We start from the raw sequence: 13418 nt of genomic DNA on the forward strand, positions 1-13418 counted from the left end.
CTCAATGCTCACAAGTAAACAAAAAATAGTCCCAAAAATGGAGGTTAAATGAAACACGTATGTAATGCACAATAAAATTCCATAGAAACAATACTCTGTATGTCAACATGAGACACTTCTACACAGCCCTGTTCATTGAGACAAATTGCTCATGTTGTACTTTAAAGGATAAATGTCTCTTACTACCTTAGAGTCCTATACTGAAGTTGCATCAGATGATTAAAGACTTTGTAACATGTAAAAGATAAATTGCACTCTTCCATTTATAACCCAGCAGCTCTCCTCTCACACCACATAGCCATTACATTGAGCACAGACCAGACAGTTAAAAAATTGCTCTGCTTCAGTGACACTTTAAATCATCCTGTTTAGAGCTGAGGAGATGAATTAGTCTTTTGACCTCTTTAAATGAAGGAAGACTTAGTTTGAGAGTCAACATGAAGCTGATTTGAAAAAGACAGTTCAATCTTACTCTGAGAGACTTTACATGACTGTGAAAAATAATGTACAAAAAAGTAAAGATACGTTCTGTTATATCCAAAGGCCTTAAAGCCCAGCATGTTCATGACCATTTAAACCTTGACGCCATAAGAAACAGAAACAATGATGCATAGCTGCATGCAAGTCAAGAAAACAAGGAATTACACAAAGCTGCCCTTTCACTTCAGTGTCCTTTTTTACTGAAGGACAAAGACGTATTCCTACGGTGAATAATTTACTGAAGAGAAGAACCAGATGAACCAGTCTGATTGATGAGATGTGATTTGTCTTTCTTCCTGATAAAGTGGATCTGCATATCAGCGCTCTCTAGAGTACATTTATCTAAAAAAGAGAGAGACAGGATGCTTTTAAAGCCTATAGCCCACAATTTTAGATATTTACAGCAGCAATATCTTTATTAACTGCCATCATGCTACAATTGGTAAAGATTGGTAAATATATCTAAGAAAAATTTAAGATGTTCTATGCCCATAATACTGTTTATACAATTAATATTACTTGTAAGTATACGTTTTGAACATGAATTATGTCTGTGATGCACCTGCCTTACATGCCTTACATCTCACTTCACCAATATCTTTCAGGCGCACCTTCAAATCATATTTAGCACCTAAAACTCCTAACTTCACTTACGTTATGTAGCCTAAGAGTGCGAAAACAAATTGCAATTTATAAGATCAGGGGTTAGGCCATGATATCTCTGCTTAATTAATCATTTCATGATTCATTGCTTCTGAAAGGAGTTTAACAACTTTGATGTATGGGTAGATGTTCTGTCTTGTCGTCCTTGTTGATGGATTGGGAACTTGCGTCAGCGTTAAGCAGATGTAAGAGTGCTTAACAGCCCTTGTATATTGGCTGAAGATCAGAGGTGGAGACAGGAGACTTGCGTAGCAGACAAGTCATCCTCCTAGCATTTTGTTTTTTAATACTGCGTGGTTTCTGCGTCATTCAACTGGATATTACAGTTATTGAGTTAATTGCCTTACACAGCCTCCAGGCAAGATCGACGTGTCAATATATTAAAAAAAATCTCTCCTGCTATATGCAGGGGTGTGTCCAGAGGGATGTTCAGCAGCTGCGTCCCCCTTGAAAATGTAAACTGGCCACCCCATGTGCCACCCGAAAATACTTAACGATTGTGTTTTTGTCAGAGGCATCGCTTGAGTTAAAACCAACTATTTATTAACAGTTGCAAAGGAGGAGAATGTATCCATGACAAAATTGCAAGCAAACCCCAAGGGCCCCCCAGGGGGTTGATAGCTGCTAGAAGTATAGAAGTGTTGCATTGGATAGACAAACTTGTAGTTGTCGGCCCCAATAAGTGTGCATACCAGAGAAGCAACACAGCCTCGGTGTAAAGTCACATACAGCTATACAGACAGGGAATGAAGAGTACAAACTGCAGTGATGCCTGTGTGTGTGTGTGTGTGTGTGTGTGTGTGTGTGTTTGTGTGTGTGTGTGTGTGTGTGTGTGTGTGTGTGTGTGTGTATGTGTGTGCGTGTGTGTGTTTGTGTGTGTAGGTGTGTGTGTGAGACCAATAGGTGCATTATGCAAAATTAACCTTTAAACAAAATGCAAATCAAGATGAACTTGACATGACGTGGTTTCTTTGGTTCTTTATCACAAACCTTATATAAGCAGGGAGCCTGAGTGAGAGATTTTAGCTGAATCTGTTTTCAGTGGATTCAGCTTAGAGCTGTTTACTCTGATCACGTCCAGTCGCTCCTGAGGTTTATTAGATCTTAAACCAGGAACTCTGGCCCAAATGGAGTGCCATTTGCCATGTCAGTCCTGGCCACATCTCCAAATACATCTTCAGTGATCCACTTGTGATCCCTTCGTTCTATTGCAAATAAACACGTCATCTCATTTCCCCTTTTAACATTTAGAAAAACAATAACTTACAGAACAAAAACTGATGCAGACGACCTGCAGAGAAGAAAGATGGGGGAATAAGAGAAAAAGAAAGTCACATTAAAAGTAACACTAGGATATAAAAACTTTCTTCGATCATGAGGACAAATGTTGCACTACAGGGATTTTTAAGTGAGTGTGTATACTATGACTAAAGTCTATTGACAGTTAAAAACTGATAAATACATTTTGATTACTTCCATTTTTCTCCTCTGTGAAACGTGAATCATCAAAGTGCTGCATTAATATAATAAACTGTTTGTTATATCAGTCATCCATGTCCAGGCAGGAAGCTGAAGGGGTCTGGATTAATAAGCATGAGTATATGCTGAACAACTGTTCTCAGAACAAATATATGTGGTCTGAGGGATCAGATCTCAACGCATCCTCACTGTAAAACTATCATTAAGACCAGGTGTAAAACTAGGACTTGATTATAGTTCTAAAGGTTACTGTTGCAACACTGGACTCCAACTTCAACAACACTTAAATAATTATTGCCAATGTACGCGAGTCATGCAACCACATTCGAGTTATAGAAAAATAGCTACTGTGCATGAAACCACCCTCATGTTCGAGATGAAACCTTTTTAAAAAATCTCAGTTTTGCTTGCCTTAGCATCGGAACTTCAGCCCTATCTATAACTTTTATGAATACTTTGTCAGCAGCTGTTATTCACGTCTTTATAGCTCTTGGCTCTTGGTATTGCCTCAGTTGCTGGGCAGTTTTTCTCTAAAGCACCAAACATGCATTTACATAAACACACGCAGCGCTGTAATATACAAGCTTCGAGTGTTGGCACATCCTTTTTACCTCCGCCTGACACCATGACACTTATAGTATGGATCATTAGGACTGTGTGATGAATGTATGGACTCCACTTTAGATAATTAATCTGAGCCGCTGCACTCACTGCACTCACTGTCACTCACCTCGCACCAGAGAGTCAACTAAACAGCCAAAATTCAAACAGCAGATGAACGAGGAAAGCTAAAGGATGAGGTAGCAATGTGAAAAAAAGAGGAAGCATGCAGCTTCCAAGATTTGAGTATGGAGGTGTTTATGAAACGTTTGCATTTTGGATCGTTTCTCAGCCCGTTTTCAGTTAGCTGTCGGAGAAAAAGCTTAATTTTCAGCAGGACTTAGTAGCAAGAAAATATATCCAGACATACAAAGTGAAGAATTACATAAAGATTGCATAATTGTGCTGTCAGGGGAGCTGGCTTTCAAGGATTCTGGGAATTAAGGAAGTAGTCAACTGGACAGAGCTGACCAGAGATTTCAATTTGAGTTGCATTAGGACCAGGACTGGTCATTTGTTCCCTTAGTGTAGAGGCTGCACCTTCTGTTTGATGAGATTTTTTGTATGTATTGTGGAGAGAAAAAAACAAAAAAAAACAAAAACAAAAAACATTTGCTTTTCTTTCCTTGTCATTATAAAAAACGGTGCTCAATATTTTCCATTGGATTTTTAACAAATGTATGTTTTTGGTCTCTTCTTTAGATTTCAATAATTGACAGCTTTCATGTAACACAGTGCAGTTAGTATGAAGTGGGTTTTTTATGTGTTAACTGATAATGTCTCAAAAAAATGGACTCAGATCTTAGTCAATAAAACTGCGGTTGGGATATGGACCCATGCTGTGATTCTGGGTGGTCTTGTTTGGCCCTAGTGTTATTCCAGCAGCTTTGTGGGCAGTCTGGTTTATAAACTGTTTTTTTGTTTGTCTTTCTGTAAAAGAATATTCACATGCATATTCATAAAACAAAAAGTTGCCCAAAAGAAGACAGGAGAACTCGAACTTTGTTTCCTTCAAACAAGTCAAAAATTGAGTCTTAGAACACTCTAACCAACAAATAATTATTTAACTGCTTCCCCTTGGTTAAAGTTTTCAATAAGTGTATCATTTAGTCATTATTTAAATACTAAAACACATTTTTTTATTAACCACTTATTATCCCAGCAATCAGAGCCAGAGAAATGTTTTACCTTGACAACACAATATATTAAAGACTGACTATGGGATCAACTGCCTGCATTGTAGGTTACAGTAGTGTTCATATACATTATTGTATGCTATATATACATATGACAATGTTTTAAAATAGCAAGTTTAATATGAAAGTAAAATTCAGCACTCGTATCTATTACTGATTCTACTTCTTGATAGACCTAAGCACCCTCATCGTACCTTTTTTTTAAACACACTTAAAAAATAAAACTACATGTTTTCAACAGTGGACGTATATTCACATCAAAAAAATATTTAACCAGAGCTACAAAAGCATTACAATGTGTAACTTCCAACAAATAGCGAGGTTCAATTTAGAAACTCTATGTAGACGGTTACCAGAGTCGTATAGATTTTCACAAATCAAGTAAGAAAACTTTGCTGATTAATACTGCATGTGTAGTTTTATTCTATTTCCTTTTAATGGAAGTCTTTTGGAATATTTACTGTAAAAAATCTGAACTGACATGTTCAGTAGTCAAGGAAGAACAAGACTTATTGGTCAAGAAAACAGTGTTGAGAGAGAGCCATAATGTCTTGTTAAATAATACTTTATCTCACGGTGTGTGTGTTAGTTTGACACATCAGGCAATGTCTACAAGTCATCCCACACAGGAGAGAGATGATGAGAGGTGTGGGCAGCTTTGTCTCTCAATCTGTCTGTTAGTGCATGTGTGTGTGTGTGTGTGTGTGTGTACATTATTATTATATTTTTATACACTGAGGCATCACAAAATTCTTAGCTTTCATAAATCTTTATTCATGAATATACTTTTTTTCATCACCTAATTCTTATTTCAAGCCTGTGAAGTCAACATCTGTTGTTCTCGTTTGTCTCTGGCTTCAGAAAGCATTAACTATGAATATTTCAAACACAAATAGTTTTTTCACCTCCTGTGGTCTCCCTTTCGTTACATTCTTTGTATGTCTGCATGTTTTGTACCTGTAAATTAAACTTTCTGTGGCTGTCTCATACTTCCCCCTCATGTCTGTCTTTGTTTCTTCTTCCTACGTTGTCATGCACAGACAGTCAAGTGATTTAACAACAATCCTGCCTGAGGGTCACTGTCTGCATCAACACAGAGAGAACATCACATTTCCAAATCCTAAACCTAAACTTGTGTCAAACATTACCTCGTTTCACCTTCAGCCTAAACCTGAGCGCTTGCCCTAAAATGACCCCAGGACACCTTTACTTAAGAGGTGGGTGGTAGCTCATGTGAACATGTGACCTGTCAGTGTCTTTTTGTGTGTGTTGCAGGTTCAGATGATACGCGTTAGAAATGAACTGACAATTCAATTTAAAACTGCCTCAAAGCACAGCAGGTTTACAATTACATTAAAACCTTAATATAGAAAAGTCGAGGTTTATAGATTTATGTTTTTTTCATTTATCTATCGTTCCCTGAATCTCATTGTTCATGCTAGTTTTTATTTTGTAAATTTCCACAATCATGTGGTTGAAATGCTCATTATTTCCCTTTTATTGTTTGGAAATCATATGGTTTATATAGTTTAAAAGCTTTTTTTTCACACAGTAAAGTTGAGCTTTAACAATAGCATGAAACAAATCTTAATCAACCTTATTGCGTGATGTGCTTTCCAAAATATCTGACCATAACCTGCAAGCCACAACTTTCTCACACATATTTTGTGACAGTAGTTTCCATCTACTAATAAGTGTTTTGGAACATTTAAACTTGTTTTAAATGGTTGAGAATGACTCAGCACTAAATGAACCGAGGAGCTGCAGCCTCACGACTGACAAAACAGCTTGCTCAGCAACATCGACACTAATCAAACATAAACCGAGGACCAAAGCTTTGAAAAAAAGGATCCGAGATATTTATGGAAATATGAAAAGAAGGCATCCCTGTCGTTGTGAGTTTTCCACTTAATGACCATTAGAAAAAAATCAGTAAGAGCCTTTAAAAATGTGTGATATGATAATTTAGTACATCATATGTAGGAAAGAAACTCTTCACATCACATGACACAAAGACAACATTAAAGTTTCTCTTCTGACGTGCTGTTATAAAACCTAAAGCTGCTATGAAAAACTTTCAGCCGTGTGTATGATATTACCTCTTATCTCCTGTCTGATCTTGCTCTGTTCATGTGTAAATAGTGTTTTTTTATTTTTTTATTTAAAAAAAAAAAAGTGTGGCTTGCCTTCTTTAAACAGTCCATCTCATCTCTCACTGTGAATTTTTGACATGGGAAATGTACACAAAGGCTGTTTCTGTCGCACAAGCAGTGCTAACAAGCATTCAAATATAAACTCAGAAGTGATCAACATTGTTGCTTATTGCTTTAGTTTGCTCTTATGAAGAGGCATCAATAATGGTTTATGTTGTTTTCAGCTAAATTCTCCATACGGAAGCACTCAGTTTGGTTGGTTCATTCAGGAACATTCAGGTGAAACGATCTCGCATGCAAATCAGAGGCAACTTACCGAAAGTAGATAAATCATCATACCTGGGAAATTCTATTGTATACCACTGTAAACACTGGTGCATGTTAATCCAAACTAAACACGTGCTGAACACATCCTTTTCACAGCAAACTGAGGTATTGTGAGTGAGCAGAGAGGCCTCCAATAAAAATAGCGTGTAGACTGGTAAACAAAGCAACTTCAAAAAGGAAGTGAGAGGTTCAATATCAGTGAATCGCTAAAGCAGCAGAGCTCAGGGAAAATCCAGTCAATGTTTCAATTCTCAGTACATGGCCTACTGTAGCATGTTTACATCCAGCTGAGGTTTGATACAGGTCACAAGTCATCAACAAAGAGTGATTCTTACACAGAAAACAAGCAACAATGAGGCATGTTGATTAAGTAAGACATGAATGAGATGTTTGGGAACCGAAAACGTTTACCATCGTTTTAAATGACCTAACAAGTCTGATTCTGATCTCTTCACGCATGTCTTACAATGCCCACTTTTTTTCATCATCAATGGATTTTGCTCTCCCACGCAGGATCATAAACAGAACACAGAGAATGCAGTGATATCTGGGTAAGAGGATTTCCTGTTCTAATAGACCATTCACATTTCTCTGCTTACTTTAGGTTTTGTTTTTTTTTGTTTTTTCAAACTACACTTAACATGACGTCCAGATGTCCACATTTTTCCTTGACTTGAGGGAGAATGACTTTGTATGCTGAATTTTGTTCTGTAGTTTATACTGCTTTGCTGCATACATGCCTCTCTCACTTTACTATTGTTAATAGCTTGTATAATGTATTTGTGTTTTTATGTGGCGTTTTTTTTAATTACCTGAAGATATCTGTGATGATGTTTCATCCTGGACCCCCTGAATGTTGTTTCTCGGTAGGACTTTCCTGAATAAAAGGATGAAAATATAAAATTAGAATATGCAAATTAACACATGAATGAGGTTTTCAGTCTAGGTTTGAATTGATTATCTCTTCCCAATGTTAAAAACATAAAACAAATGTGTCTCTCGCTCTCTTTTTTTATGCTTGAACTTTGGTAAATGGTCAGTGGATTTGAGATTGACATTTACACATGGCAGAAGCTGCTGAAGTATCCAACAGTAATCCCATTCATACACATTCACACACAACAGTAAGAGCAATACGTTTTTACTCATCCTTAAAACGGTGGTTGCTAACAAGTGGCTAAATGAGACTACTGTGGTTGTCGGGAACATGAAGCATCGTCATTTTTTCATTTAACCAGGAAGAAAAAAAACTAATTGAGATTAAAAATCTCTCTTTCATGAGTGTCCTGGACGAAAACAAGCACCAACAACGAGCAGCCAATAATACAAACACAAAAACACATCCTTGGGTTCCTCATGCCGGGAACTCTCCCATTAGTCCGCCTTACAGCCTCTAATGATGTTTCATGTTTTCAATGCTCTTGCAATGTTATGCAAACAATTTAATAGGCTACGGTTTTGCTAGCTTGTCCCACTTGCTAACACTGAGCAGCTCAGTTGCCCCCTTCCCACTTTCATCCTAGCTCTCTTTCTTTCTCTTTCTCTCTTTCTCTTTCTCTCTCTCTCTCTCTCTCTCTATCTATCTATCTCTCACCAGCTCACTCCCTTCCTCCCACCTCTTTTCCACCCCCAGCCACACACACTACCAGGCCAATCTCGGAATCTTAGAGAGCAGCTTCAGGGAACACGGAATGGTATCAAGGTCTAGCTCTGCAGGGAGAGAGGATAGGCTTTATTGTCCTCATTTGGACACGATAAAGGGTGCATATCCAATGTTAGGCAGTGCCTACACAGCAAAGCTCATTTCTGGTAGCAGTATTAAAGTGTATGTGATTAGGGCTAGGATACAAATATAAAGGGAAAGAAAAAAGACATTCAAAGCTGTCAGGCCTATGGTGTTGGGCATACTGTACAGGAAATGTTTGGAAAAGGGATATCATAAATATTGTTTAAAAGTAGGAACCTTTTTTATTAAATGTCCTTCTATAACCTAAGAAGTGGTTGAGAGAGAAAGTTCACATGTTTTTATTCTAACCCTACACGTACAAAGGTTTTGCAGTGGTGACACTAATCTGCGTATGTGATAAAATGAATGGCCATGAAGAATTATTGTAACAGTTAATGCAGTTAATTTTGTTATGTATATTCTTTATAATTTAATTCCTGTGTCATAAAAACCGTTGAGTGTGTTGTAAATTCATGTTTTTATGAAGACATACGTTATAAACCTTAAATTATAGGAAGGACGTAAGTAATTAAGCCTTTTTTATATAGCACTTTTAAAACAATTAGTTTCAAGGTGCTTTACAAATACAAAAAAGGGAAAAAAAAGTGTCATTGTCAAGAAGACATTGAAAACACGCTTTCATGTCATAATATGTCAGTCTGGCAAGTCAGTGTTTTATATTTAATTGCTAAAGATGATCAGGGGTCTCCAGGACCTTAAACAAAACACAAACAATCATTGATGAACCAACTTTCAAGGAACCCAAAATCATGGGTGGAAAGGGCAGTGACATCGTGATGGTGCTTTATACAATGTTGCATGTAGCTCCTCAAAAAAGTTCACTTTGAAGAGTTGTGAGGCTTCTATTCAAGGTGAACAGAGCATCAGCTTGAAATAGTCTTAGAGCATAACATAGTGCCAGAGTGAGAAAGTGACGCAAGCAGATCGTCATGAATAGGCATGAAATCTTGTCATGTGCCTCACACAGCCATAAACATTCTCTGATTTGAATGTGTAAATGTCAGTTGAGACAGACGAAGAGTCCAGAAGAGGGAACAAGCTGTTTCACTCATCCATGTGCATGCAAATAAACACATATACACACACACACTGCATATTAACACAGAACTATGGTTACTACGCCAGATTATTAAAAAGATCAAATTAATTGTGGTGCAAAAATAAGAATCCAAACCAGCTTCAATACGTCTCAAAATAAAAATAAAATAAAATAAAAATGTATTGAAAAAAAATCTATCTTTTCCAAACATATGTCCTCATATGAGTTTTCATGATGGTGGTGGACCAAAATCTAACTGGTAGCAATCTGGTAATTTTGAAAAACACATGATATGTGACCCTGACTTATATGAATAAAAGAACTTCTTATTGTCATTTACTGGATTTATTTTCTGCTGTTTTGGCATCCTTCACACAATGTTGAGTTCAGTAAACATTACATTTGTAACAGATTTGAGGGTAACATGAACTAAAATAACACAGAAATTGTGTCCTATATATCCGGTCTCATATTGGGTAATTCAACAAACAGGAAGGTTATAAAAAAAAAAAAAAGAACTGTGGGTCACAACAACTAAATGATTAAATACAGTAATTTTAGTGTGTATGATTGTGCTCTCCATTAAGTAGCATTTTCACTTTATCTTCAGATACCTAAGAACTCCCACTTATAGAACCAAATATACTGCCAGATATAAACACAGATACGTTCATTATGAAAGCATACCTGCATGTACACATGTGGTTATACACTTATTGTGCAACAAAGCACACACACACACACACACGCAGACACACACACACACACACACAGAGAGAGAGACATCGTCAATATAGTAATTAGCATATATAATATACAGCCATGCAGTTTACAAAAAAGAAAGCCAAAGTGCACGCAACATGAACACAAATAAGACAAGACCACATTGCATGGACACACACAGTACACCAAAGACTCACAAATGTAATTTTAGTCACAAATAAATGTACCTTATCATTATCAAATACAACAAAATATGCCCCCCCAAAACAAACACACAGACATGCATACAAAGACTCAAAGTGACAAAAAGCACACACTTAGTACTTCTAGACTCCCACAGATGTAACAAAATATTATAATTGCACACTCACACAAGCTAAATGTGTGCAGAAAGACACACACCTGTATACATAAAGAGTTAGAAATAGAAGTAGAACTGTATTAGTTATTGGTAACACACACAGACACACTATGCATTAGTTAGGATATGTACACACACAATAACAGCAGAGAGACAAATGTGACAAATGTGTAAACAAACAAACATACACACTGACAAATATAGATGCACAAAAGATGTGAGAAAAAACCTCCACAAACAAAGTTAAAAAGCACACACACAAAAATAAACTTAAAGAACCCAGTAAGTCCCTCAAGAAGACATCATGCTTTACAAAACTGTTACTGTCATATTATTTGCCACAGGTTATTAAAACACACAAACACACTTGTTGGAAAAACACACATTTCTATACAAATAAATGCACACAAACACAACCTAATCCCAGCCTCATAAACACTTGCACACAAATACACAAAAGACCCACCGAGGTCTCTGGAGAACTGTACATTATGTACACACATGTTCTATATACTGTGCGCGTGCTTCATTTCACACACTCGTACACAGACAGATCAATACACATTTACTGTCACTGCAATCCCACTATACTGTATATAAAAGTAGCTTTATAAATATACACACACACGGAATATGTGAGTGCGGTGATTAGTCAATGCCTTGCTGATGGCAACGATGTGATGCCACCCACGGACTGTAGCATTCAACACTAGCTGACTGAAACCATCAACATGTTTTTAATCACTCATCAGTGAGTCTGACATTTGACATCAGACACAAGATACTGCATGCACAAACTTTCAGAAAAATGACTCAGGAAAATCCTCAGGGTAGAAATAAGGGACAATAACATCACAAAGGGTTTTCATGTTTCACAAAATCCTGTTCATAAAAAATCCCTATCCCGAAGAAAATCTACTTGGCAATAAAAAAAATGTAGAAACACATTTATAGAGACTTCTGAATATGTAACCCCCTCCATTACATTTCAGCATACTAATTATAATGACAAATGATGTTGGAATTTTTACAAGAAGAAAATCAGGTCAACACAGCTTCAGCTAAATTATTAAAAGAGTCCCATAACAAAAAACATTACAATAAATACTATGTTCTGTCATCCCAGCTGGATCATCAATATAATAAATGCTGTCATTATTGTATGTGCACGGTAAGCTGTGAAATATTGTAAATCTCGTTGTGAGATTTGAAACTGCTCATATCAGTCATAAACACAAGATAAAATATCAAATAGACATGTGACATGTGAAACAGAAAATGTATAAATGTGCAAACACTTAAAAACAACCAAAAAGGTGAGTCAAACTGTTTCTTTGAATGACTGTGTGATTCTTTCAAATTATTCCTCTCTGTGTGCAGTAGCAGGATTTACACTTTGAGACATCGCAACAATGATCAGCCTCCCTCGTTTCACTCCTCTTTTTTTTCACTTTTGCATTTGTTGTTGCTGAAAAGGTTAAATACTTCTTTTTTTTTCCAGTCGAAACTGAGTGGGTTGTCAGAGAAAGAACATTTCACGAGGCAAATTTCCCCCAGTGTCTCTGGTAAAATTATCACTCCAAAGCATCACAGTTTCAGTTTGACTTATGGATTTATTTATACGAAGAAAACAAGCCTGACACCAATCCACCCTCAAAACAGTCGCAGGTTATTTATCAGGTACAGTTTATATTTTCAGCCAAACGTACGAAGTGAAAAACATAAATGTCACGTATAGAGTTTCAGTATCTTCTTTCCTATTATGATTGTTTATAGATCACATTTAAGTGAGGTATTGCTCATATTGTGGAATCATAAATTGCCTATTTGATTATTCTGGTTCATTTATAATAAATCTTATCAAATGAAGATCAAGATCAAGATTATAATTTTAATTTAACTTTTGAATTTCATTTCATTTCAGGTGTTAAAAATATGTTAGCAAGGCTGAACTTTGTTGATAGGAATAAACATAGAATAACAAACTATGTGACTTTTTGAATTTTTTGTACCTGAAAATAAATAAATAACCGTTTGCCAACATTTAACAGCACTCCACCCACACCAAAAACGTTATATGTCACCTCTGCAGGATCATCGATAAAAGAAATTCTCCTTCTGATTCAGAGTTTCACTTTTACTGTTACATTTATTTCTAAAAAAAACACTAACCTGATGGTGAGAAACCACACTGTTGTGCACAATCAAAGTTCCAATAATTACTTTGCACTCTTTTCAACTCTCATATCTGCACTTTAACTTTGTTGTTGTTAGTTTATTGCCCGGAGGAAACAGTTAGGGGCCTGTGACAAAACAACAGCAACAATTTTCTGAAGTCCGACAAAAACAGAAGGCACAAAGTCAAATCAGAACTAAGGTTGACAATTTTTCCCCGGACAGCAGAGCTCGAGTTTGACTCCGTGGGACGTAAAGAGCCGATGTTTGAGACCAAAACCTTACCGACCTGTTTCACAAAGTTCACCTTAAAAGCATGACATAATGCAAAATGACTGTCACCTTAAAACACAAGAGGAGACCAATGAAGCTTTACTCAGCGTCTCTTTTTACTATCAAAATTAGTCAGTGAGTAAAGAAGAAGACAACGAGACTGAGCTTTGATGCGATCAGGCAGTGTGTGTGTGTGTGTGTG

General features: G+C 36.6%; 1 long non-coding RNA gene across 2 annotated transcripts in view; it reads right to left on the reverse strand.

Moving 5' to 3' along the window:
- Positions 1–13418, reverse strand: part of LOC306835769 — a 78884-nt gene that overhangs the window by 28400 nt on the left and 37066 nt on the right. For both annotated transcript variants that reach the window (XR_013780693.1, XR_013780694.1), the window contains exon 3: positions 7711–7775. This is a non-coding gene — a long non-coding RNA (uncharacterized lncRNA). The remainder of the gene's footprint in view (positions 1–7710; positions 7776–13418) is intronic.

The sequence above is a fragment of the Symphodus melops genome, assembly GCF_947650265.1.
Source record: "Symphodus melops genome assembly, chromosome: 15".
In the NCBI taxonomy this organism is placed as follows: domain Eukaryota; kingdom Metazoa; phylum Chordata; class Actinopteri; order Labriformes; family Labridae; genus Symphodus; species Symphodus melops.